The sequence below is a fragment of the Vulpes lagopus genome, chromosome 8 (genome assembly GCF_018345385.1).
Source record: "Vulpes lagopus strain Blue_001 chromosome 8, ASM1834538v1, whole genome shotgun sequence".
In the NCBI taxonomy this organism is placed as follows: Eukaryota; Metazoa; Chordata; class Mammalia; order Carnivora; family Canidae; genus Vulpes; species Vulpes lagopus.
In genome coordinates this window covers 51,014,955-51,040,874 of record NC_054831.1, presented here as the reverse complement: position 1 = coordinate 51,040,874, position 25,920 = coordinate 51,014,955, and positions in this window count along the sequence as shown.

Below are 25,920 nucleotides of genomic sequence, written 5' to 3'. Positions count from 1 at the left end.
GCTGTAAGGCCATATACTATTTATACTTACAGTATTCTAGGATGTTAAAGAAATGACTTGCCAATGTTTATGCCAGAAATAGGGACCACTGTTTGTATTTCAAAATGCCAGTGCTAAATTGGGTGTGATTTGGACATTAAAAGAGACTAGTCTGCTTTGCATTTGCTGTGAGGGCACTAGCGCATGTAATCCCAGCTAATATTTGTTGAGAGTTTGCTATGTGCTGAGGCATTGATGAAAGCACTTGACATTAGTATTATATAATTTAATCTTTACACCAATTTTGTGGGCTATGTGTTTCCAGATAAGGACACTGAGACCCAAGGAGTTTAAAGAGCTTGTCCAAGGTCACATTGAAAAAATGATGGAGCCAAGATCATACCCCTAGCAATTTCCTCCACTGTTCACACTCTTAGCCACTGTGTTATACCGGCCTCCCTGATGTATGACTTCTGGAGTGGTGTCTAAGGAGGTTTACTCCCAAAAGGGCTCACAGCAAATTTATTTACAATATTCTCTTCTAACAGACTCACAACTAACAGTAGTATGGTGGATGATCAAGTTCATTCACTGAGATGTCCTCTTTGGCCTAACTTTATGTGGAGATACAGTTTGACTTCCACCTGCTCAGTTCTTAGGCTTTGTCTCCTGGTTCCCTGGGATGTTCCAGCCACCAGGATCAGCACAAACACTAGCTTTTCCTTTGTATTTGTTTTCTAGTCCTTTCTGGTCCTCTTACTAGTTGCCTTAGTTTTGTTCCAATGCAGCTTTTAAAACTATGCATTTTGCAGGAGTGCCTGGATGGTGCAGTCAGTTACATGTCTGATTCTTGGTTTCAGCTCAGGTTGTGATCTCATGGTTGTAAGATGGAGCTCCACATGGAGCCCCCTCTCTGCCCCCATAGGGCTCCATGCTCAGTGTGGAATCTGCTTGAGATTCTCTCTCCCTCTCCACCCGACCCCACTCCTGCTTGTGCATGTGCACTCTCTCTAAAATAAATAAATCTTTTAAAAAATATGCCTTTTGCAGTAGCATATTTAGATTTTTTTTTTTTTTTGCAATAGCATTCTCAGTCTACACTGAGAAAAGTGACTCTGAGTGTTTACTTCTCCTTGTTTCCCTTCAATTATCTGAGATGCTTTTCTCTGTATAATAGTTTGGACTCTTCAAGACTTCATATATCCAACTCATCCACAGCAAAAGGGATTGAGGCTAGTATGGAATGATGGTTGTTACTGCTTTGGAGAAGCATAGAGCAATACTTAATAATCTTCTGAGAAATTAGTTTAAAATGCAAATTCCTATCTCTAGCTTTCTTGAGATTGAGATTCAGTAGGTCTACGGTAGAACCCAGGAATGCATGCTTAAAACAATCACTCCCAAGTGCTTCTGATACAAGTGAACAGCTGACCTACTTTGAAAAATACCTATCAGAAGGTTGGGAAAATCTTATTAACATGGATAGAAGGGTTTTTATTTACCTTTTCTCCTTAGTCTCATTTCTTTTATCTGTCCTGGTAATACCTTCTAATGACTCACAGAAAATCAGCCCACACCAAAAAAAAAAAAAATTATATATATATATATATATATATATATATATATATATAAATTTAAGGTTTCAAAAATAGTGCTTGGAAGTTTATTTAAATTTTGCTCATTCTTCACATGGAATTTCATTTGGTGAATGCCATGAGCTCAGATTCTACCTCCAAAATGTCTCACATATGCACATATTTCTCCATCTACAGCCTAAGGCCATGCCCATCTCCCCTGAATTTACTGCTGGAACTCCATCTCCTTCTCCCTCTATACTTCCATCTCTTTCATGGAGAACTAGGGACCATTACTTGGCTTCCTAAAATCATTGATTAGATGCACTTTAGATCAAATCTAGCATAGTTAAAAGCTGCCTATTAAGCCCTGCATGATCTGACCTCAGCCATCCTCCCCAGCTTCATCTTTGACCACTGTTTCCTTCAAACATAGTGCTCCAGCCACATGCCCTTCAGTCACATCCTTGAGTACATCAAATATTTTCTTCCTTGGGGCCTTTGTATGTGCTTTTTCTTTGACCTACCATGCTCATTTTTCTACTCTTTTTTCTAGAACTACAGTTACATTTCACTTGCTTTGTCTATATGTTAATTCTAAAACTTAAAAGCCAAGCAATAACATGTAAGAAATGAATATGTGTATGTGTCATTATAAAAATAAGTGGTAAGATGGGGCCTATTTAAAATATTCCACTCTTAGGTATTTACCTAAGAGAAACAAAAACATATGTCCTCAAAAAAATGTATACTTAATATTCATAAGGCTTCATTTATTAGAGTTCCAAACTAGAATTCCAAATTCCATCAAAGAAAGAATGGATAGGGGCACCTGGATGGCTCAGTGGTTGAGCGTCTGTCTTTGGCTCAGGTCATGATCCCAGGGTCCTAGGATTGAGTCCCGCATCAGGTTCCCTGCAGGGAGCCTGCTTCTCTCTCTGCCTATGTCTCTGCCTCTCTCTCTGTATCTCTCATGAATAAATAAATTTTAAAAAAGAAGAAGAAGAATGGATAAATGAATTGGGCTATACTTGGGCAACAGACTACTACTCAACAATAAAAACAAATAAACCACAAATACATGCAACAACTGGAACCTGCAAAACCTTATAGTGAACTAAAGATGCCTGACATAGAAGAGTATATTTGTATGATTCTATTCATGTGAAGTTCAAGGGCAGGCAAAAGAATCTGTAGCAATAGAAATCAGAACAACTGCTGCCTCCGCGTATGTGTGTGTGTGTGTGTGGTGATAAGATGAGGGAAATAGACTTGAAAGGACACAAAGGAGCTTCTGCAGGGTGATGAAATTGCCTTGAGTAATGGGGTCACATGGATATATACATGTGTTAACACTTACTAAACTATACACTGAAGATCTATGCATTTTATTGCACATGAAACATACCTTTAAGATTTATTTATTTATTTTTGAGAAAGAAAGAGAGTGCAGGGGGTGGGAAGGCAAGGGACAGAGGGAGAAGGAGAGAGAATCTCAAAGCAGACTCTAGCACAGAGCTCTGCACTGGCCTCCATCTCACGCCCGTGGGACCACAACCTGAGCTGAAACCAAGAGCCAGATGCTTAACTGACCGCATTACCCAGGCACCCCAAGAATGTTATAATTTTATATTTTTGTAGCATGGTGGCTCAAAGGAGACATTTTCAATAACAAGCCCCATGTGTCATTTTATTTTCTTTCTAGCTTCCTTTACTTCTTCTGAATCATACTCAAAGCTCATGTATGTTAATAACGTAAGAGGTTATGTCTCCCTCTGGCTCAATAGACTCTTATTTTACATGCCATGTTAAGATCCCAGATATTTCATTCCTAAGCCAATATCAGATTAGAAGTAGCTGAGAAGCACATAGGCTGACACTTTGGTAATAGTGAGTAGGCTGACACCTTGACATTAAAGGAGAAAAAGAAAAACTAAAAATACAACCTAGGAATTCAAAAGATTGTGGGTTTAGAATAATTGAAACAGAATCAGACAATGCTATACATTTCCCTAGTCATAGGATATCACATTTTACAATGGGGTTCATCCAGAAATATTAAATTATATGCAGTATACTCTATTTTAAACGCAAGATGGGTAAATACATGAACATTCTTTTAAAAAAAGATTTTATTTATTTAAATGAGAGACAGCGAGCACACAAGCAGGGGGAGGAGCAGAAGGGGAAGGAGAAGCAGACTCCCTACTGAGCAGGGAGTCTGACTCAAGATCCGATCAGGGACCCTGAGATCATGACCAGAGCCAAAGTCAGACACTTAACTGACTAAGCCAACCAGGTGCCCTAAGTACATGAAGATTCTATAGCAAACTGTTTATTTATTTTTTTTTAATTTTTATTTATTTATGATAGTCACAGAGAGAGAGAGAGAGAGAGGCAGAGACACAGGCAGAGGGAGAAGCGGGCTCCATGCACCGGGAGCCCGACATGGGATTCGATCCCGGGTCTCCAGGATCGCGCCCTGGGCTAAAGGCAGGCGCTAAACCGCTGCGCCACCCAGGGATCCCTAGCAAACTGTTTAAATAATATTTTATTTTAGTGCTCAGAGGAATAAATCCTTCAGATATGTGGATTAATCCAGCCAGGGATTAAAGCCACTCCTTGGTAGTACCAGGACTGGTGGCAAAGGAGCCACCTTTGAGAAGAGAGCTGCTACGAGACACGTGAGTGGAGCTCTAGGCAATTTAAAGGGGTCATGTAATCCCAACAAGTATTGACTTAACACCATTACCACCAACGTGTAATTTCATTACTGCTGTAACAATGCTGAGTAATTCTGAAAGCATGTGCTTTCCTTGGGGCAAATGGTTGTGAGCACTCCATAGGGTAAGGCCCATGAAAAGGTCTTGATAGTTTTTCTGAAAGTGGATCATTCTAAATGGGCTTCTGGTAAGTTTTCTGAGTGATTTCTACTTTACAGAGATTTGATTGCAAAAATTTTCCAGGAAACTTTTAAAAATAAATTCAACTTCCTATAACACTAAGAAAATGTACCACATAGGACAAAGTATTAAAAAATACTGTTTGGAGCACCTGGTTGGCTCAGTCAGTGGAGCATGTTATTCTTGGTCTCAGGGTTGTAAATTTGAGGCCCATGCTTGGTGTAGAGATTACTTTAAAAGAAAATCTTTAAAACAAACAAACAAACAAAAACACTTGCTTGTTGCATTGAAGGAAAATCTTGATGAGTGGAACTTTGAAATGAGAGAAAAAGGTGGATAAATAAAGAGGATGAAAATTTCTGATTGTTAGCAACTAGAGAAACCTTGGCTAAACCCGGAAATCACTGTGAAAAGGGCATCTCTCCTAGTTTGAGGCATTTTATCCTTGAGTTCAGATTCATGCTTGAATTAGATGCCCTGTACCTATAGGGAAGACGGGCCCATGGGAGAATGAGAACAGGCAGGCAGATACTGTTGGAAAAAGAGCATGGAATGTCCCTAGTGGTCAAGAGAAATGCATCTGTGGGTGTGTGGGAGGGTGTCAAGGGAAATAAACTCTGCCAAGCTGATATATTTTTTAACTGCCAAAGCATTCCTGGGAATTCTCTCTAGATGCTAGGATTAGAAAGGTGGTGAGTTTCAACAATAGGCTTATCCATTACAAGTACAAGCATTTTTTTTCAGATGTATTTTTAATTCTAAAAAGATAGTGATGACATTAAAGAAACTTTGAAACAAAATGGCCTCTCATAATTCCACTACTCTTTCACTGAAAAATAAAAACAAAACAAACAAACAAACAAAAAAATAACCGTCTTTAACTAGTTTATGTTTTATTCTAGACCAAAATACTCTTTCTTAGAAATTCTTTCAGGCCAGTAAGTTTACTCTTGGCATAAAGCATAAAGGAGTCTGATCCCTAATAAGCTGGGAACAATTCTCGAGTGCTGTATCATCCTGCCTTAAATTGGAAACTTGAACTGCAGAGATAGATGACCTGCAATTATCATTTCACAACTGTTTTCAAGATTCCTCCTTTCAACAACTACTGGTCAATGGTTATTTGATCTGCAGAAGGAAAGGAAGGCAACCTGTGGATAAGAAACATAGAAAGCAACTCTGTAATTCTCTAGAGTGGACTTGGGGATCATCCATCTTTATTTCCTATTTAGTAAGGAAAATGAGCCCCAGGAAGGTCATAGAACTAATAAAGGTTAGAGTGGACTTTTGAGTAAGCTCTTAAAAAAATAAAACTTCTAATTTTAAATAACTTTATATTTATAGAAAAGTTTTAAAAATAGTAAGTACATAGAGTTCAAGTATACCCTTCATCCAGCTTCCCTTAATGTTAACAATGATACAACTGTAGTTCGATTATAGAAATCAGAAAATTAGCATGGTTACAGTACTATTAATTAAACTACAAACCTTATTCTAATTTCATTTGTTTTCCTGCTAGTGTCTTTTTAAAAAATATTTTATTCGAGTTCAATTTAGTTAGATACAGGGTATTATTAGTTCCAGAAGTAGAATTTAGGGATTCATTAGTCGCATATAACACCCAGTGCCCATTCTACCAAGTGTCCTCTTTAATGCCCATCACCCTGTTACCCTATCCCCCCACCCTTTTCCCCTTCAGCAACCCTCAGTTTGTTTCTCATAGTTGAGTCCCTTATGGTTTGCCTCCCTCTGTTTTTATCTTATTTTTCCTCCCTTTCCCTATGTTCATCTGTTTTGTTTCTTAAATCCCACATGTGAGTGAAAGCATATTGTGTCTTTGACTTATTTTGCTTAGCATAATACCCTCTAGTTCCATCTACATTGTTGCAAATGGCAAGATTTCCTTTTTTTCGATCTCCAAGTGATATTCCATTGTATATCTACACCACATCTTCTTTATCCATTTATCTGTTGATGGACATCTGGGCTCTTTCCATAGTTTGGCTATTGTTGATAATGGTGCTATAAATATTGGGGTGCATGTGCCCTTTCGAATCATTATGCTTGTATCCTGTCGACAAATACCTAGTAGTGCAATTGCTGGGTCATAGGGTAGCTCTATTTTTAACTTTTTGAGGAAATCTCCATACTGTTTTTCAGAGTGGCTACACCAGTTTGCATTCCCACCAAGAGCGTAAGAGGGTTCCCCTTTCTCCACATCCTTGCCAACATCTGTTATTTCCTGAGCTGTTAATTTTAGCCATTGTGACTGGCGTGAGGTGGTATCTCATTGTGGTTTTGATTTTTATTTCCCTAATGCCCAGAGATGTCAAACATTTCTTCATGTGTCTGTTGGCTATTTGTATGCCTTCTGCTAGTGTCTTTTTGTCTGCTATTCTGGGATCTAATCCAGAATCTCACACTACATTTAGTTGTTATGTCTCCTTAGTTTCTTCCGATCTGGGAGTTTCTTGGTCTTTGTCTTTCATGACTTTGACACTTTTGGAGAGTACTGGTCAAGTATTTTGTAGAATGTCCCTCATTTGGGGTTTGTCTTCTGTTTTCCCACAATCAGATTGAGGTTACATGTTTTTAGTGAGAACACCACAGAGGTGAAGTGTCCTTCTCAGTGTATCTTCTCAGAAAGCACACAATATTGTTATATGTTATTACTGGTGATGTTTTATTACTGGTGATATTAAACACTTGATTGAGACAGTGTGTCAGGTTTCTCCACTATCAACTTATTATTTTTCCCTTTTAAATGATAAATAACTTGGAGGAGATATATTGAGACTATGCTCATATCTTGTTTCTCCTCAAACTTTCACTCACAGAGTATAGAGTGATACCACGGTATCTATGGGTGGATAGATCTTGCCTGCAACAAATACTGTGATGTTCACCTGGTAGTAATTTTGTAATGCATTTATATTGATATGTATGGACTTGTGGATATTTTATTTGCAGGTTTGTAACCCAATACTGTCATCATTTTGTTGCCCAAATTGTTCCACCTTTAGCCATTGGGAACTCCTTTAGGTTGGCTCCTGTACCCTTTGTCATCATGGAGTTGTTGTTTTCAGGCTTTCTTTATTTTTGGACACAAGGCATTCCAAGCTTAATTAGATTTCTCCTACCCCAATCCTAGAATCAGCCACTCGTCCAAGGACACTTATGAACAAGACCTTTTGATGTAAACCTCTAATGTTACATCTTAAACAATGTGATTTGAGTCCTTTATAAATGTTCCCAGAAAGGTGCTTGGGTGGCTCAGTTGGTTGGGTATCTGTCTTCATCTCAGTCATAACCTCGGGGTCCTGGGATTGAGCCACAAGTTGGGCTCCTTTCAGTAGGGAGTCTGCTTCTCCCTCTCCCTCTGTTCCTCCCCCAACTTGTGCTTTCTGGCTCTATCTCTCTGTCAAATAAATAAAATATTTTAACAAAGTATTCGCAGAAATACACTGTAAAGGTAGGTGGCATTTGTCCTTGCTGAGCTCACTCTAGTCATCTTGCATTGGCTGTAGTGACTCCCAATCCTTCTTTGTCCATTCTTTTGTTCTCCTGGGATGAGATGGCAGGAAGATGAGAAGATACAGAAGTGAACTGGAGTGTAGATAAGAGCATAGCTATAGACAGAGATGATGTGGATATAGGTGAAGGTGTGGATAGGGAGGCTGGGAGAGAATCCCTGATGATACTCAGATATACACATCTAAATTCTTTCTGCTTTACCATTATGACAATTAAAAATCACAAAGGGGGAACCTAGGTGACTTAGTTGATTAAGCATGACTCTTGATCTCAGCTCAGGTTTTGATCACAGGGTCATGAATTCAAGCCCCACAGTGGGCTCCATGCTGGGCATGAGGCCTACCTAAAAAATAAATAAATAAATAAAATAACTGAAAAAACAACTTAGAAAATGATTCCAAATAGATGAGTATGTATTGTGATTTAAATACCTGAAGTAAGGCTTATATACTATTCTAAGATTGAAGGACAATTAAGGGTAACAATCATAGTCTCTTGGGTTTTTTTATGAGTGTAGTATTGCTTTTCTGTTGTACGAAGTCATTTCTTATCTTTACTTTTGTAATTGTCTACAAATGACACTATACATATTCTACGTATTTGTCCATGTGTGAGCTTGAACGTGCACAGTGCATGCCTATGGAGTGTGTGTGTGTGTGTGTGTGTGTGTGTGTGTGAGAGAGAGAGAGAGAGAGAGAGAGAGATGTGACATACTAGTTTCTTACTTTTACAGGAAACTTAATGCATGTCAGCACAAATCTGAGACTGACTCACTTGGCAGGAAGAATAGGTTCACACGCCAGAGCAAACAGAAAGCAGTGAGATCTCAAGGAGAGGGAAAGGGTGGGAAGGCAGTTTACAATTCAAGATATGAGTAAAGGTGCCTTATTAAAATTATTTTCAGTTTCTCACAGTCATGTTGAATCTTTATCCTGACCTCCACAGCACTTGTCTTAAACTTTCTGAGAGGCTTCTCCCCCCACCCTGATGCTCACAGCCATCTAGTTATGAGGTCTAACATATTCAGCCTCCTCCACATCTTGTACATTTTCCCCCTCCTTTCTATCCCCACAGGTACCCGCTTGATTCAGGCCTTCACCAGGTTTTGTCTGGACCAGGTTTTGTCTGGACTATTACTTTAATATTTTTTTTATCTTTGTCTCTGAATTATTAATTGCTTAAAACACATTCAGGCATCTCTTCCAACTCAATAAGAAAGATTCGTTTCTTGATGCCACCACTGAAGCTTGTGTTAACCCATTAAACAGTGTGGTCCCATATGTATTCTAATTGGTAGTTTGAAAAAAAAAATAATAATTGGTAGTTTGTATACTTATCTGTCCTACTAGACTGAGGTTGTGAGCTCCACAAGGACTGAGATAATCTCCTCTTTACTCATATATCCTCAATGCCTACCAGTGTTGGGCACACTAGGTGTTTGGTAAGTGCTTGGTCAATGAATGAAAAAGATGAACAAATGAATGAGTGAATAAATGAAGTTCATTGATGAACTATTATTAACTAGTAAACTCTTCATTGTCAAATCCCAGTAAATGCTTCTCCTTAGTGCTGATAATTCATTATATGGAAGATCCTATCATTTAACATGACATCTTATAAGTGATAGTTCGTCTTCTGCAAATAATTTCTTGATATCAAGAGTTGTTCTTCTTTTTGGAAGAATTTGTAATTTGTATGCCTCATATCTCCATCTAGTGAAGCAAATTGGTAATACAGCTATTAAGATATCTGTATAAGAACCACAGTTGTGAAAAACCATTTATGGGAAATTATCCTTGGTTCTCCGGATTCAAAAACCTCCCATTGTGACTACTTTGAACCTTCCAAAGTTCAACAAGTTTTTCTTTCCCAAGTGACCAGTTTCTAAATATCTGGACAGTGTCAATGCCACTGGAAAATAATATGGATGTATGAAAAAAATTTACAATTAGCCTGTCTTTCACCATTTTTAAAAAAAATTTTTTTATGATAGTCACGCAGAGAGAGAGAGAGAGAGAGAGGCAGAGACACAGGCAGAGGGAGAAGCAGGCTCCATACACCGGGAGCCTGACGTGGGATTCAATCCCGGGTCTCCAGGATTGCGCCCTGGGCCAAAGGCAGGCGCCAAACCGCTGCACCATCCAGGGATCCCTCTTTCACCATTTTTAAATCAAATAGCCATTGATATTTATTAACATGGATTGTTATTTAGATATTTTATAGAATAACATTTTTGTAAATTATGCAAACAATGCCAGCATAAATTAATTTAACTAATATTTATTGTGTGTTTTTAGTAATCAAGGTATGCTTCAAGGTAAATATTATTTCATAATGATATCCATTTTTACAAATTGAAATTAAACATAACAAAATAATATACTGTTTAGGTAAATCTCTGTCACCTATCTATCTATCTAGACTATAAAGAAAAGCAAAGGGTTTATGAACATAATGGTCAAATGAATGGTTACCTCTATGAAAAGACAAGAGGAATGGATCAGGGAGGAACCTCTAATAGCTTCTCCAGAATGAAAAATGCTTTCATTGTATGTGAAGTCTTGGGTTTATGGATGTTTATTTTATTGTTATACTTCCTAACTTAGATGAATATATTCTCTGATTTAGAAATCCTACTTTTGAGAGATCTACAGAAACAAAACATTGGTATATAAGGATATGCATTAAAAAGGGAGAAGGAAGAAAGAAAAAATAAGAAATGAATACAGTTGCTACATAAGCTCCATGTATACTCTACTTCTGTACTCTTATTTAAATGTAATATTTATTGGTTTTTCATAATGGCAAATTTTAATAACTATTAAGAGTATTGTCATATGATACGCATTAATAAAAATATTTGTTTTAAAATTTTAATTTTAAGCCATATAGAACTTAAATATTGAGATGAATAGATATATATGTATGCATAAATATAATAAAGTATATTATGTTGATTAAAAAAACATTGAATATGATGGAGTGGAGAAAGTCTAGTAGCATAAAAAAGAGGTAAATGAATTACAATGCTTTCATGTGATGATTCAAGAAACTTAAGTTTAAAATCATCTTTGCTGTATATTATAGAAACACAATGTTCCATAGTATTTTCTTCAGCCTGCCACTTTAATATGAATTGGTAATTGTTCCCACAACAATATTTTATATAAAGAATAAATGTCTCAGAAGAGTGGGATCTGGGTGCGGGGCAAGATGGCAGAAGAGTAGGGGTCCTCAACTTACCTGGTTGCACCAATATAACTAGATAACTATCAAAACATCCTGAACACCTACGAATCCAATATGAATTTTAAAGAGAGAACAGCTGGAATGCTACAGAGAGAACAGTTTTTCCTTCTAGCAAGAATCATCTAGGCTGAAATTTACTTAGGTCGTGGTTGATATTCTTGTCTCAGCCTGCTCATACAGCCACTCTGCACTGAAAAAAATGACTAGAATGAAGAATTCACCACACACACAAAAAAAGAAGCAGAAACAGTACTCTCTTCCACAGAGATACAAAATATGAATTACAATTCGATGTCAGAAAGCCAATTCAGAACACAATTATAAAGCTCCTGGTGGATCTGGAAAAAAAAGCATAAAGGACTCTAGAGACTTCGTTATTGCAGAATTTAGATTTAATCATGCTGAAATAAAAGATAAACTAAATGAGATGCAATCCAAACTGGATATCCTAATGGCTAGGATTAATGAGGTGGAAGAAAGAGTGAGAGATAGAAGACAAGTTGATGGTAAGGAAGAAGCTGATGAAAAAAGAGAAAAACAATTAAGAGACCATGAGAAAAGGTTAAGAGAAATAAATGACAACAATTAAGAGAACACGAGAAAAGGTTAAGGGAAATAAATGAAAGCCTCAGAAGGAAGAATCTACCTATAATTAGGGTCCCAGAAAATGCAGAGAGGGACAGAAGACCAGAAAGTATATTTGAACAAATCATTGCTGAGAACTTCCCTAATTTGTGGAGGGAAACAGGTATTCAGATCCAGGAGATAGAGAGGTCTCCCTCCCCAAAATCAATAAAAGCTGTTCAACACCTCAACATTTAATAGTGAAACTTGAAAATTCCAAAGATAAAGAGAAAATCCTTAAAGCAGTAAGATACAAAGATTCTTAACTGATAGAGGGAGAAATATCAGATTAATAGCAGACCTCTCCACAGAGACCTGGCAGGCCAGAAAGGGCCGGCAGGATATACTCAGTGTACTAAATGAGAAGAACATGCAGTCAAGAATACTTTATCCAGCAAGGCTCTCATTCAGAATAGAAGGAAAGATAAAGACTTCCAAGATAGGCAGAAACTGAAAGAATATGTGACTGCCACAGCTGTGCAAGAAATATTAAGGGGGGCTGTAAAAGAAAGAGGAAGCCCAAAGAAATAATCCACAAAAACAGGAACTGAATATGTATTACGATGACACTAAATTCAAATCTTTCATTAGTTACTCTGAACATGAATGGGCTTAATGATCCCATCAAAAGATGCATGCGGGGTATCGGACAGGAAAAAAAGCTAGACCCATCTATTTGCTCTCTACAAGAGATTCATTTTAGACTTAAAGACACCTACAGCCTGAAAATAGTGGAGAGCCATTTACCATTCAAATGGTCCTCAAAAGAAAACTGGGGTAGCCATCCTCATATCAGATAAATTAAAGTTTATCCAAGACTGTAGTAAGAGATGAAGAGGGACACTATATCATACTTAAAGGGTCTATCCAACAAGAATACCTAACAATGATGAATATTTATGCTGCTAATGTGGGAGCTGCCAAGTATATCAATCAATTAGTAACCAAAGTAAAGACATACTTAGATAATAATACACTAATAGTAGGAGACTTCAAGACAGCACTTTTTGCAAATGACAGATTTTCTAAGGACAGCATCACCAAAGAAACAAGGGCTTTAAATGATACCCTAGACCAGATTGATTTCACAGATATATACAGAACTTTCCATCCAAATGCAATTGAATACATATTCTCAAGTGCACATGGAACTTTCTCCAGAATAGACCCCATACTGGGTCACAAATCAGGTCTCAACCGATACCAAAAGATTGGGATTGTCTCCTGCCATATTTTCATATGACAATGCTTTGAAACTAGAACTAAATCACAAGAAGAAATTTGAGGTGGAGGTTAAAGAGCATCCTGCTAAAATATGAATGGGTCAACCAGGAAATTAGGGAAGAATTAAAAAGATTCCTGGAAACTAATGAGAATGGAGATACAACCATAAATCTTTGGGATACAGCAAAGCAGACCTAAGAGGGAAATACATCACAATGGAAGCATCCCTCAAAAAACTGTAAAAACTCAAATACACAAGCTAACCTCACACCTAAAGGACCTGGAGAAAGAACAGCAAGTAAAGCCTACACCAAGCAGAAGAGAGATAATAAAGATTAGAGCAGGACTCAATGAAATAGAGACCAGAAGAACCGTAGAACAAAATCAACAGAGAACAGATCAACAAAACCAGGAGTTGGTTCTATGAAAGAATTAATAAGATAGATAAACCTCTAGCCAGCATTATTAAAAAGAAAAAAACTCAAATTAATAAATTCACGAATGAAAAAGGAGAGATCACAACCAATACCAAGGAAATACAAACGATTTTAAAAACATATTATGAGCAGCTATACGCCAACAAATTAGGCAATCTAGAAGAAATGGATGCATTTCTGGAAAACCACAAATTATGAAAACCGAAACAGGAAAAAATAGAAAACCTGAACAGGCCAATAACCAGAGAGGAAATTGAAGCAGTCATCAAAAATCTCCCAAGACACAAAAGTCCAGGGCCAGATGGCTTACGGCTTCCCAGGGGAATTCTATCAAACATTTAAAGAAGAAACAATACCTATTCTACTAAAGCTGTTCCGAAGGATAGAAAGGGATGGAATACCTCCAAACTCATTTTATGAGGCTAATATCACCTTGATTTCAAAACCAGACAATGACCCCACTAAAAAGGGGAATTATAGACCAATATCCCTGATGAAGACAGATGCAAAAATTCTCAACAAGATACTAGCAAACAGGATTCAACAGTACATTAAGAAGAATATTCATCATGACCAAGTGGTATTTATCCTTGGGATGCAAGGTTGGTTTGACACTCGTAAAATAATCAATGTGATAGATCATATCAACAAAAGAAAAACCAAGAACCATATGATCCTCTCAATAGATGCAGAGAAAGCATTGGACACAATACAGCATCCATTCCTGATCAAAACTCTTCAGAGTGTTGGGATAGAACATTCCTCAGCATCTTAAAAGCCATCTACGAAAAGCTCACAGCAAATATCATTCTCAATGGGGAAGCACTGGGAGCCTTTCCCCTAAGATCAGGAACAAGACAGGGATGTCCATTCTCCCCACTGCTCTTCAACATAGTACTGGAAGTCCTAGCCTCAGCAATCAGGCAACAAAAAGAAATCAAAGGCTTTCAAATTGGCAAAGAAGCCAAACTTTCCCTCTTCACAGAATAACCTGAGGGGGGCACTTGATGGGATGAGCCCTTGGTGTTATACTATACATTGGTAAATCAAACTTCAATTAAAAAAATATTTTCAAAAAGAATAAATGTCTCAAAATCAATGGAGTATTGCTACTCATTAGTTTTTTGGATTTGTTTTATATTAATAGTAACACAATACTATTAGTGTTGTGAATAATCTTATATCTTCAGCTAGATGGATAATTATATAACTCATTAAATTATAAAAGAAAAACAATTGTGTTTCTGTATGCTAGCAAGAAACTATTGAGGGGCGCCTGGCTGATTCAGTCAATGCAGCATGTGACTCCTGATCTTGGGTTGTGGGTTCAAGCCCCATGTTGGTTGTAGAGAGCACTTAAAAATAAAATCTTGAACAAAAAGAAACTATTGAGAAATGAAATAAAATTACCACTTGCAATATCATCAAATACATAGACCTATTTATAGAAGACACAAGCCTATGTAAATGGAGAGTTATGTCATGCTGATGGAGTGGAAGATTCAAGTTTGTTAGTCTTTCCAAAGTGATCTCTGGATTGAACACAATTCCAATAAAAATCCAAGCAGTACTTTTTTTTTAAGATTTTATTTATTCATGGAGACACACATAGAGAGGCTGAGACATAGGCAGAAGGAGAAGAAGGCTTCTTATGGAGAGCCTGATGTAGGACTCATGACCCTGGGGTCATGACCTGAGCTAAAGGCAGGACCTCAGCTACTGAGCCACCCAGGTGCCCCCCAAACAATACTTTTTGTAGAAAACAACAAGCTGGTTCTAAAGTTAACATGGAAACACAAAGCATAAGAGTAGGCAAACCAATCTCAGAAAAGAAGAAAAGCTAGAGGATTATACTATTTAGGATTTCCTTTTTTTTTAATAAATTAATTTTTATTGGTGTTCAATTTACCAACATACAGAATAACACCCAGTGCTCATCCCGTCAAGTGTCCCCCTCAGGGCCCGTCACCCATTCCCCCCTCCCACCCCCCGCCCTACTCCCCTTCCACCACCCCTAGTTCGTTTCCCAGAGTTAGGAGTCTTTATGTTCTGTCTCCCTTCCTGATATTTCCCACACATTTCTTCTCCCTTCCTTTATATTCCCTTTCACTATTATTTATATTCCCCAAATGAATGAGAACAAACACTGTTTGTCCTTCTCCGATTGACTTACTTCACTCAGCATAATACCCTCCAGTTCCATCCACGTTGAAGCAAATGGTGGGTATTTGTCGTTTCTAACGGCTGAGTAATATTCCATTGTATACATAAACCACATCTTCTTTATCCATTCATCTTTCGATGGACACCGAGGCTTCTTCCACAGTTTGGCTATTGTGGACATTGCTGCTAGAAACATCGGGGTGCAGGTATCCCGGAGTTTCATTGCATCTGAATCTTTGGGGTAAATGCGCAACAGTGCAACTGCTGGGTCGTAGGGCAGGTCTATTTTTAACTCTTTGAGGAACCTCCACACAGTTTTGCAGAGTGGCTGTACCAGTTCACATTCCCACCAACAGTGCAGGAGGGTTCCCTTTTCTCCGCATCCTCTCCAACATTTGTTGTTTCCTGTCTTGTTAATTTCCCCATTCTCACTGGTGTGAGGTGGGATCTCATTGTGGTTTTGATTTGTATTTCCCTGATGGCAAGTGATGCGGAGCATTTTCTCATGTGCTTGTTGGCCATGTCTATGTCTTCCTCTGTGAGATTTCTGTTCATGTCTTTTGCCCATTTCATGATTGGATTGTTTGTTTCTTTGGAGTTTTTTTTTAATTTTTATTTATTTATGATAGTCACACACACAGAGAGAGAGAGAGAGAGGCAGAGACACAGGCAGAGGGAGAAGCAGGCTCCATGCACCAGGAGCCTGATGTGGGATTCGATCCCGGGTCTCCAGGATTGCGCCCTGGGCCAAAGGCAGGTGCCAAACCCCTGCGCCACCCAGGGATCCCTGTTTGTTTCTTTGGTGTTGAGTTTAAGAAGTTCTTTATAGCTTTTGGAAACTAGCCCTTTATCTGATATGTCATTTGCAAATATCTTCTCCCATTCTGTAGGTTGTCTTTGAGTTTTGTTGACTGTATCCTTTGTTGTGCAAAAGCTTCTTATCTTGATGAAGTCCCAATAGTTCATTTTTGCCTTTATTTCTCTTGTCTTCCTGGATGTACCCTGCAAAAGTTACTGTGGCTGAGTTCAAAAAGGATGTTGCCTGTGTTCTCCTTTAGGATTTTGATGGAATCTTGTCTCAATTTAGATCTCTCATCCATTTTGAGTTTATCTTTGTGTATGGTGCAAGGGAGTGGTCTAGTTTCATTCTTCTGCATGTGGATGTCCAATTTTCCCAACACCATTTATTGAAGAGACTGTCTTTCTTCCAATGGATAGTCTTTCCTCCTTTATCGAATATTAGATGACCGTACATTTCAGGGTCCACTTCTGGATTCTCTATTCTGTTCCATTGATCTATGTGTCTGTTTTTGTGCCAGTACCACACTGTCTTGATGACCACAGCTTTGTAGTACAACCTGAAATCTGGCATTGTGAGGCCCCCAGCTATGGTTTTCTTTTTTAAAATTCCCCTGGCTATTCGGAGTCTTTTCTAATTCCACACAAATCTTAAAATAATTTGTTCTAACTCTCTGAAGAAAGTCCATGGTATTTTGATAGGGATTGCATTAAATTGTAAATCTCATAATTAATTAAATTGTAAATTGCCCTGGGTAACATTGACATTTTCACAATATTAATTCTGCCAATCCATGAGCATGGAATATTTTTCCATCTCTTTGTGTCTTCCTCAATTTCTTTCAGAAGTGTTCTATAGTTTTTAGGGTATAGATCCTTTACCTCTTTGGTTAGGTTTATTCCTAGGTATCTTATGCTTTTGGGTGCAATTGCAAATGGGATTGACTCCTTAATTTCTCTTTCTTCAGTCTCATTGTTAGTGTATAGAAATGCCATTGATTTCTGGGCATTGATTTTGTATCCTGCCACGCTACCAAATTGCTGTATGAGTTCTAGCAATCTTGGGGTGGAGGCTTTTGGGTTTTCTAAGTAGAGTATCATGTCATCAGCGAAGAGGGAGAGTTTGACTTCTTCTTTGCCAATTTGAATGCCTTTAATGTCTTTTTGTTGTCTGATTGCTGAGGCTAGGACTTCCAGTACTATGTTGAAGAGCAGTGGTGAGAGTGGACATCCCTGTCTTGTTCCTGATCTTAGGGGAAAGGCTCCCAGTGCTTCCCCATTGAGAATGATATTTGCTGTGGGCTTTTCGTAGATGGCTTTTTAAGATGTCGAGGGAAGTTTCCTCTATCCCAACACTCTGAAGGGTTTTGATCAGGAATGGATGCTGTATTTTGTCAAATGCTTTCTCTGCATCTAATGAGAGGATCATATGGTTCTTGGTTTTTCTCTTGCTGATATGATGAATCACACTGATTGTTTTACGAGTGTTGAACCAGCCTTGTGTCCCGGGGATAAATCCTAATTAGTCATGGTGAATAATTTTCTTAATGTGTTGTTGGATCCTATTGGCTAGTATCTTGTTGAGAATTTTTGCATCCATGTTCATCAGGGATATTGTTCTGTAATTCTCCTTTTTGGTGGGGTCTTTGTCTGGTTTCGGAATTAAGGTGATGCTGGCCTCATAGAACGAATTTGGAAGTACTCCATCTCTTTCTATCTTTCCAAACAGCTTTAGTAGAATAGGTATGATTTCTTCTTTAAACATTTGATACAATTCCCCTGGGAAGCCATCTGGCCCTGGACTCTTGTGTCTTGGGAGGTTTTTGATGACTGCTTCAATTTCCTCCCTGGTTATTGGCCTGTTCAGGTTTTTTATTTCTTCCTGCTCCAGTTTTGGTAGTTTGTGGCTTTCCAGGAATGCGTCCATTTCTTCTAGATTGCCTAATTTATTGGCGTAGAGCTGTTCATAATATGTTTTTTAAATCGTTTGTATTTCCTTGGTGTTGGTAGTGATCTCTCCTTTCTCATTCATGATTTTATTAATTTGAGTCTTCTCTCTCTTCTTTTTAATAAGGTTGGCTAATGGTTTATCTATCTTATTAATTCTTTCAAAGAACCAACTCCTGGTTCTGTTGATCTGTTCCACAGTTCTTTTGGTCTCGATTTCATTGAGTTCTGCTCAAATTTTAATTACCTCCTTCTTCTGCTGGGCGTGGGGTCCATTTGCTGCTTTTTCTCTAGCTCTTTAGGTGTAAGGTGAGCTTTTGTATTTGAGTTCTTTCCAGTTTTTGAATGGATGCTTGTATTGTGATGTATTCCCCCCTCAGGACTGCTTTTGCTGCATCCCAAAGATTTTGAATGGTTGTATCTTCATTCTCATTAGTTTCCATGAATCTTCTCAATTCTTCCTTAATTTCCTGGTTGACCTTTTCATCATTTATCAGGATGGTCCTTAACCTCCACGTGTTTGTGGTCCTTCCAAACTTCTTGTTGTGGTTTAGTTCTAATTTCAAGGCATTATGGTCTGAGAATATACAGGGGACTATCTCGATCTTTTGGTATCAGTTCAGACCCGATTTGTGACCCAGTATGTGGTCTATTCTGGAGAAAGTTCCATGTGCACTTGAGAAGAATGTGTATTCAGTTGAGTTTGGATGTAAAGTTCTGTAGATATCTGTGAAATCCATCTGGTCCAGTGTATCATTTAAAGCTCTCGTTTCTTTGGATATGTTGTGCTTAGAAGACCTGTTGAGTATAGAAAGAGCTAGATTGAAGTCACTAAGTATAAGTGTATTATTATCAAAGTATTTCTTCAGTTTGGTTATTAATTGGTTTAAATATTTGGCAGCTCCCACATTCGGGGCATATATATTGAGGATTGTTAAGTCCTCTTGTTGGATAGATCCTTTGAGTATGAGATAGTGTCCCTCTTCATCTCTCAGTATAGTCTTCGGGGTAAATTTTAATTTATCTGATATCAGGATGGCTACCCCTGCTTTCTTTTGAGGACCATTTGAATGGTAAATGGTTCTCCAACTTTTTATTTTCAGGTTGTAGGTGTCCTTCTGTCTAAAATGAGTCTCTTGTAGACAGCAAATAGACGGGTCCTGCTTTTTTATCCAGTCTGAAACCCTGCGCCTTTTGATGCCTTTTGATGGTCATTAAGCCCATTCACGTTCATAGTTACTATTGACAGATATGAGTTTAGTGTCCTCATGATATCTATTCAGTCCTTGTTTTTGTGGATTGTTCCACTGAACTTCCTCTTAAAGGGGAATTTTAAGAGTCCCCCTTAAAATTTCTTGCAGAGCTGGTTTGGACGTCACATATTCTTTCAGTTCCTGCCTGTCTTGGAAGCTCTTTATCTCTCCTTCCATTTTGAATGAGAGCCTTGCTGGATAAAGTATTCTTGGTTGCATGTTCTGCTCATTTAGGACCCTGAATATATCCTGCCAGCCCTTTCTGGCCTGCCAGCTCTCTGTGGAGAGGTCTGCTGTTACCGTAATATTCTCCCCATAAAAGTCAGGGACTTTTTTTCTCTTGCTGCTTTAGGGATCTTCTCCTTATATTTGGAATTTGCAAGCTCCACTATTAAATGTTGAGGTGTTGAACGGTTTTTATTGATTTTAGGGGGGGATCTCTCTATTTCCTGGATCTGAATGCCTGTTTCCCTTGCCAGATTCAGAAAGTTTCAGCTAGGATTTGTTCAAATACATATTCTGGCCCTCTGGCCCTTTCGGTGCCCTCGGGAACCCCAATTAAACGTAGGTTTTTCTTCCTCAAGCTGTCGTTTATTTCCCTTAATCTATCTTCATGGTCTCTTAATTGTCTGTCTCTTTTTTCCTCAGTTTCCCTCTTTGCCATCAACTTTTCTTGTATGTCACTCACTCGTTCTTCCACCTCGTTAAGCCTCGTCGTTAGGACTTCTCGTTTGGATTGCATCTCATTTAATTGATTTTTAATTTCCGCCTGATTGGATCTAAATTCTGCAGTCATGAAGTCTCTTGAGTCCTTTATGCTTTTTTTAGAGCCACCAGTAGCTGTATAATAGTGCTTTTGAATTGGCTTTCTGACATTGAATTGTAATCCAGATTTTGTAACTCTGTGGGAGAGAGGACTGTTTCTGATTCTTCTTTTGAGGTGAGGTTTTCCTTCTAGTCATTTTGCTCAGTGCAGAGTGGCCAAAAACAAGTTGTATTGGGAAAAGGAGAAAGAGAGAGAAGGAAATAAAAGAGAAAAAGAAGAAAAGAGAAAGAAGAAAAAAGGAAAAAAAGAGATGAAAAAGAGAAAGAAAAAGAAAGAAAGGTGAAAAAAAGGGGGGTGGGGGAAGCAATCAGAAATCAAAAAGAAAGAAAGAAAAAAAAGCACAAAACAAAACAAAAAAATACAAAAAACACGTGGGAGTATCTTCTGATTCTGTATACTTTAAGTCCCTTGACTTCCCCTGGAACTGGTCCGTCTAGCTGGTCTTCCGGGGGAGTGGCCTGCTGTGCTGATTTTCAGGTGTAAGCACTTGGGGGAGCTGCTCTGCCCCCTGCCTGGTGCAGGGCTAAGTGGGGGTTGCTTACCCGTGAGGCCCCAGGAGGAACAACCGCAGTGGCGGGGGCAGCTCTGCAGCCCTGGAGTCAGCTCCCGCAGTAACTCCGGGGCTCTCCGTCTGCAGGGCCTGGAGGCTCCGGGGCGCGGCCGCTGATCTGCTCAGCTCGGGGCAGGAGCGTCCTTGCTGTCCTGGGCCCTCCCGGCCTCTGCCTGTCCCGGGGGGAGGCCGGATCCTGGGCTGTGTCCCGGCGCCCTGTGCTCTGGGGCCTGCGCTATTTAAGATTTCCTATTGAGATAGAGTAATCAAGACATTGTGGTTTAGTCATAATAATAGACAAAGAAGCCAATGGAACAGAATAGAGTCAAGAAAAAGACCCATACATATATAGTAGATGTTTTTTACAATGGTGCTAAGGTAATTCAATGGGGGAAAATATCTTTTCAACAAATGGTGCTGTTGAAAATGGGTATACATATGCAAAATGAAAAAATGAAACTGGAAGCATGCCTTACACTACACACAAAAATAAATTTGAGATGGATCACGTATCTAAGCCAATGTTTTGCTACCATTTTTCATTATTTCCTTCTCCTCTTAGGAGTCTTTTAAGACATATTGGTCCCCTAATTACCCCTCCCCAATGGCCAAAATGAAAAAGAATAAACTATTTTAGTTTAGATTCCCACAGAAGTGGGCCCTGGAACAATTGGGGAATGGAAAAGTGAGAGAAGAAAGGCAAAGCAGGGAAGGGAAACAAATAAGGGCTCCATTATCAAGCATGTTGTCACTGTTGTCAGCTAGGGCTTAACTTCATTGGGAGACTCCAAGAGCAAGTTGTAGAAGAAGGAAAAAGATGTCTAGTCACGATAATATTGGGTGTCTTCTTACTATAGTGAATGTGGGTAAAGAGCCAGATTTAATTTCATTTGGAAAAATTAATCTGATGATTTTTGCATCTCAAGGTTGTGGAACAAATGCATGCTTTTAAAATTTATCCTCTATGTATGCATTTATTTGTTAATATTTTATTTATTTATTATTTGAGAGAGAGAATGAGTGAGTGGGAGGAAGAGGGAGAGAGAATCTGAAGCAGACTCCATGCTGAGTGCAGAGCTCAATGTGGGGCTGGATCCTAACCCACTGAGCCACCCAGGCACCCCTAACTTGATCATCCATTTAATCTATGCATCGTTCATCACAGTTGACAAAAAAAGGAAACTGAGGTACAAAAAAGTTAATATCTATTTAGTAGGTTGGCTCAGAAGCAGGAGAAAAACTTCTGGTATTAAGGGGAATAATCTGGATGTAACTGATTCAAATATAGTTCAGTGTCCTAAACACAAAAAAGACTATGACATATGTAACTGAAAAGTCTGAGTAAGGACTAGGTTTAGACAGCAGAGTTGCCAACCTTGTCAGGATCTTCAGTTTATCAACCCTTCCACCTACATCAGCAACTTCATGTCTTAATTTCCACCCTCTGTAATAGATTTCAAGGTTTATCACTTAGCAGACATCCTAAACACCTCCACCATTCCTTTTTCATCATTCCTACCTGGGAAAACCTCAACTCTGCTTCTTTGAGATCTGCCACTTGACAAAGGCACACCCATGAGGATACTGGTGCTAAACTATGGTCACAACTACCTGCTCCAACACCCAGTAAAAATCATTCATTCATTCACTACCTCATTTACTACATTGGTATTGACTACCTCCAGGGTGCTAGGCACTGTACTTAGCCCCTGTGAACCCAATAGGAAGCTTCCTGCCTCTGAAGTTTACATCACCATCTCCTTAGTCAATCCTTCCTCCATCCTATCAAGGCTATGTCAAATAGTCTCCACTTTCCCCAAATTTTTGTTCCTGTAGTAGATGGTTTGGATCCTCCACTTCACAGAAGAACCACAAGCTATCAGGTGGGAGCTTTTCATCAACAAACCTTCAATGAATTTCACATCCTATCCTTCCTTTCATCTTTTCTTTCCTTTACTGTGAAAGAAGTATCCCTCTGGGAGACCCTCCTTGCCCCTTGCTTTCTTCATCACACTGTATTGTGACTTTTGGCTTGGTTCTCTGTCGTGCACACTCACTGTCCTGCCCCCAGCACCTGGAGCTGCACATATGGCTGGCACACTGATGACTCTTTGGGAAAGTTAATAAACCATAGGAGGGATCCCTGGAAGGAGGCCTCGCCCAGCACGTACCCGGGCTGGGCCAACCAATGTCAGGAGCCCTGCCTTCTGGGTGCACTCCTCTGGCTTCCTGGTGGAGGTTTTCACTTCACCCTGTGAAGGGTGCTTCACCCCGCCACTGTTGCTTCTGTGAGATGAGAGTCAGGCACATAGCCTCCCAGAGCAGAATCAGGCAGGCTTTCTGGATGCCTGAGGATCCCTTCAGCCTGCACCATCTGGGAGGAGCCCTCCAGGGCTCCTGTGCTTCTGGCCCTCACACGCTGCTCCAGAAGCCTCCCTGGGGACTGGACCCCCGGGGTGTGGATTCCCTCTGCCTTGGAACTCCAGGGACATAGTGAGATAAGGTAGTAATCATACTGATTACTGTTTGTTGAACCCCCACTGAGGGGGGGCTGTTGGGGATTGGGTGAGCCGGGAACCTAAGGCTCAGATTTCATCTGTTAATGCGGATCAAACAGCTGTGATAAGACAGGTGAGGAACATGAAACGTGCTTTAGACAGTGCCAGAGGTGAGGGCTTGGCCTGTGACCTTGCTGCCCTTGCTGCCCTTGCCGCTCTTGCCATACGGGCTTGAGGAACAGCCTCTGCCCACTCTGAGAGAAATCTGACCTGGTCCCAAGGACACAGAGATCTCACTCAGCCTTTGCCCCACACCCCAACCCCCTCAGTTGAGGGGTAAGTATCCCAAACTCTCTTTGCAGGACCCATGTTCAAAATGTGGAAGATCTGTGTTAGGACACAGCCCTGCTGGGGCTTGCTTCTGGGAAAGCTGATCTCCCATGATGCTCTCTAGTGCCCAGTGAGGAAAAGCGTGGACAGGTATGTAAGGAGCTCTGAGGTTAAGACCAGAGACAAGACTACATACCCTACAGACTTCAGAACCACATCTGCTGAGGCTTATGTGACACCTGCAGTGTACCCAGGCAGAAAATCAGAGGCCACTTCCTTCATTCTTCATTTGATAGATTCTGCACTTAACTTATGGAGGTCTTACCCAGCGTCAGACATGGTAGGAAGAGGATGTGTTTCTGTGTTTGTCTCCCCTGGGGGTGAGTGGAAATAAGGGTTTTTTAAAAAAAACTCTTATTGACAAACCATAAGAGACTCTTAACTCTAGGAAATAAACTGAGGTTTGCAGGAGAGGAGGTGGGTAAGGGGGGTGGGGTAACCGGGTGATGGGCATTAAGGAGGGCATTTGATAGAATGAGCGCTGGGTGTTATATGGAGCTGATGAATCACCAAACTCTATCTCTGAAACTAATACACTATATGTTAATTAACTGAATTAAATAAAACTTTAACAAATAAAGAGCTTTAATTAAGAGATAACTCATATACACTATGACTCACCCTTTTAAAGTATGCAGTTCAATGGATTTTAGTATATTTACATAGTTGCACGTTATCATCACAATCTAATTTTAGGACTTCTTCACCCCAAAAAGAAACCCCATACCTATTATTCTTCTCCCCACCCTCCACTGAACACCTGGGCAACCTCTAATCTATTTTCTTTCCCTGTAGGTATGTAAGCCTATTCTGGGCATTTCATATAAATGGAATCCTACAACCTGTGGTTTTTTTATGCTTGGTTTCCTTCATATAGCATGTCATCCTCAAGATTCATCTAACTTGCAGCATATGTCAATACTTCATTCCCTTTTATTGCTGAATAATATCACATTGTATGAATATCCCACATTGTAAATAATCATCAGTTGATCAACATTTGGGCTGTTTCTACTTTTTGGCTATTATGATTTTGCGTGTCTTTGTGTGGATCTATGTTTTCATTTCTTTTACATATATACCTAGGAATTGCTAGGTCATGTGGTAGCTCTCTGTTTAACCTTTTGAGGACTGCCAAACAGTTTTCCAAAGTGGCCACACCATTTTAAAACATCCCCACTAGCGGTCTATGAGGATTCCAGTTTCTTCTGTCCTTGTCAACACTTGATACCATCTATTTGTCTTTATTATAGCCCTCCTACTGTGTGAGATATTATCTCACTGTGCAAAAATGTATTTTTAACAGTTGTTTTCCCATTATATAAATATAATTAGGGACAATTTTGAATAATTTGAAAAAAAATTTTTAAATTGCTCCTAATATATTTGTCTTTCCAACCTTGGCTATACATATTGTTGTATTATTTACACAATACATACCTTTTTAAGTAAAGGTAAAAAAAGAAAAACCTTAACATTTAATCATAAACACATTGTGTTCATATTAACTCTTCCTACACATTACTTAAAAGAACTGATATTCTCTGAAGTGGATAAACTATAGTAACTTAACCATTCTACTTTTCTTTGACATTTAGGAGGTTTTCAATATTTTGATATTATGGGAATTGTTTTACATTTTTCTGCATTATTGTTTTTGCCTAAAAACTGTTTTATTCCAAAAAGCACCAAGGGTTTCCTGAATTTCAGGAAAATCCAAGGTACTATCCCTGGCTGCTTTTTTTTTTTCTTTACCCTCTACACTCCTTAGGTGAGTATCCACTCAAGTGGTTATTGTCAGTGCTGACTTCTCTGAGTTTCATATTTCAATTGTTTGTTAAACATTCCCAGCCTTGGTTTTCCACAAGCACCCCAAACCTAAAACTTTCAAAACTGAACCCATCATCTCTCTCTGCCACCAACCTATTATTCCTACTTATTTCTAGTATCAAGAAGGAGCAACTCATCATC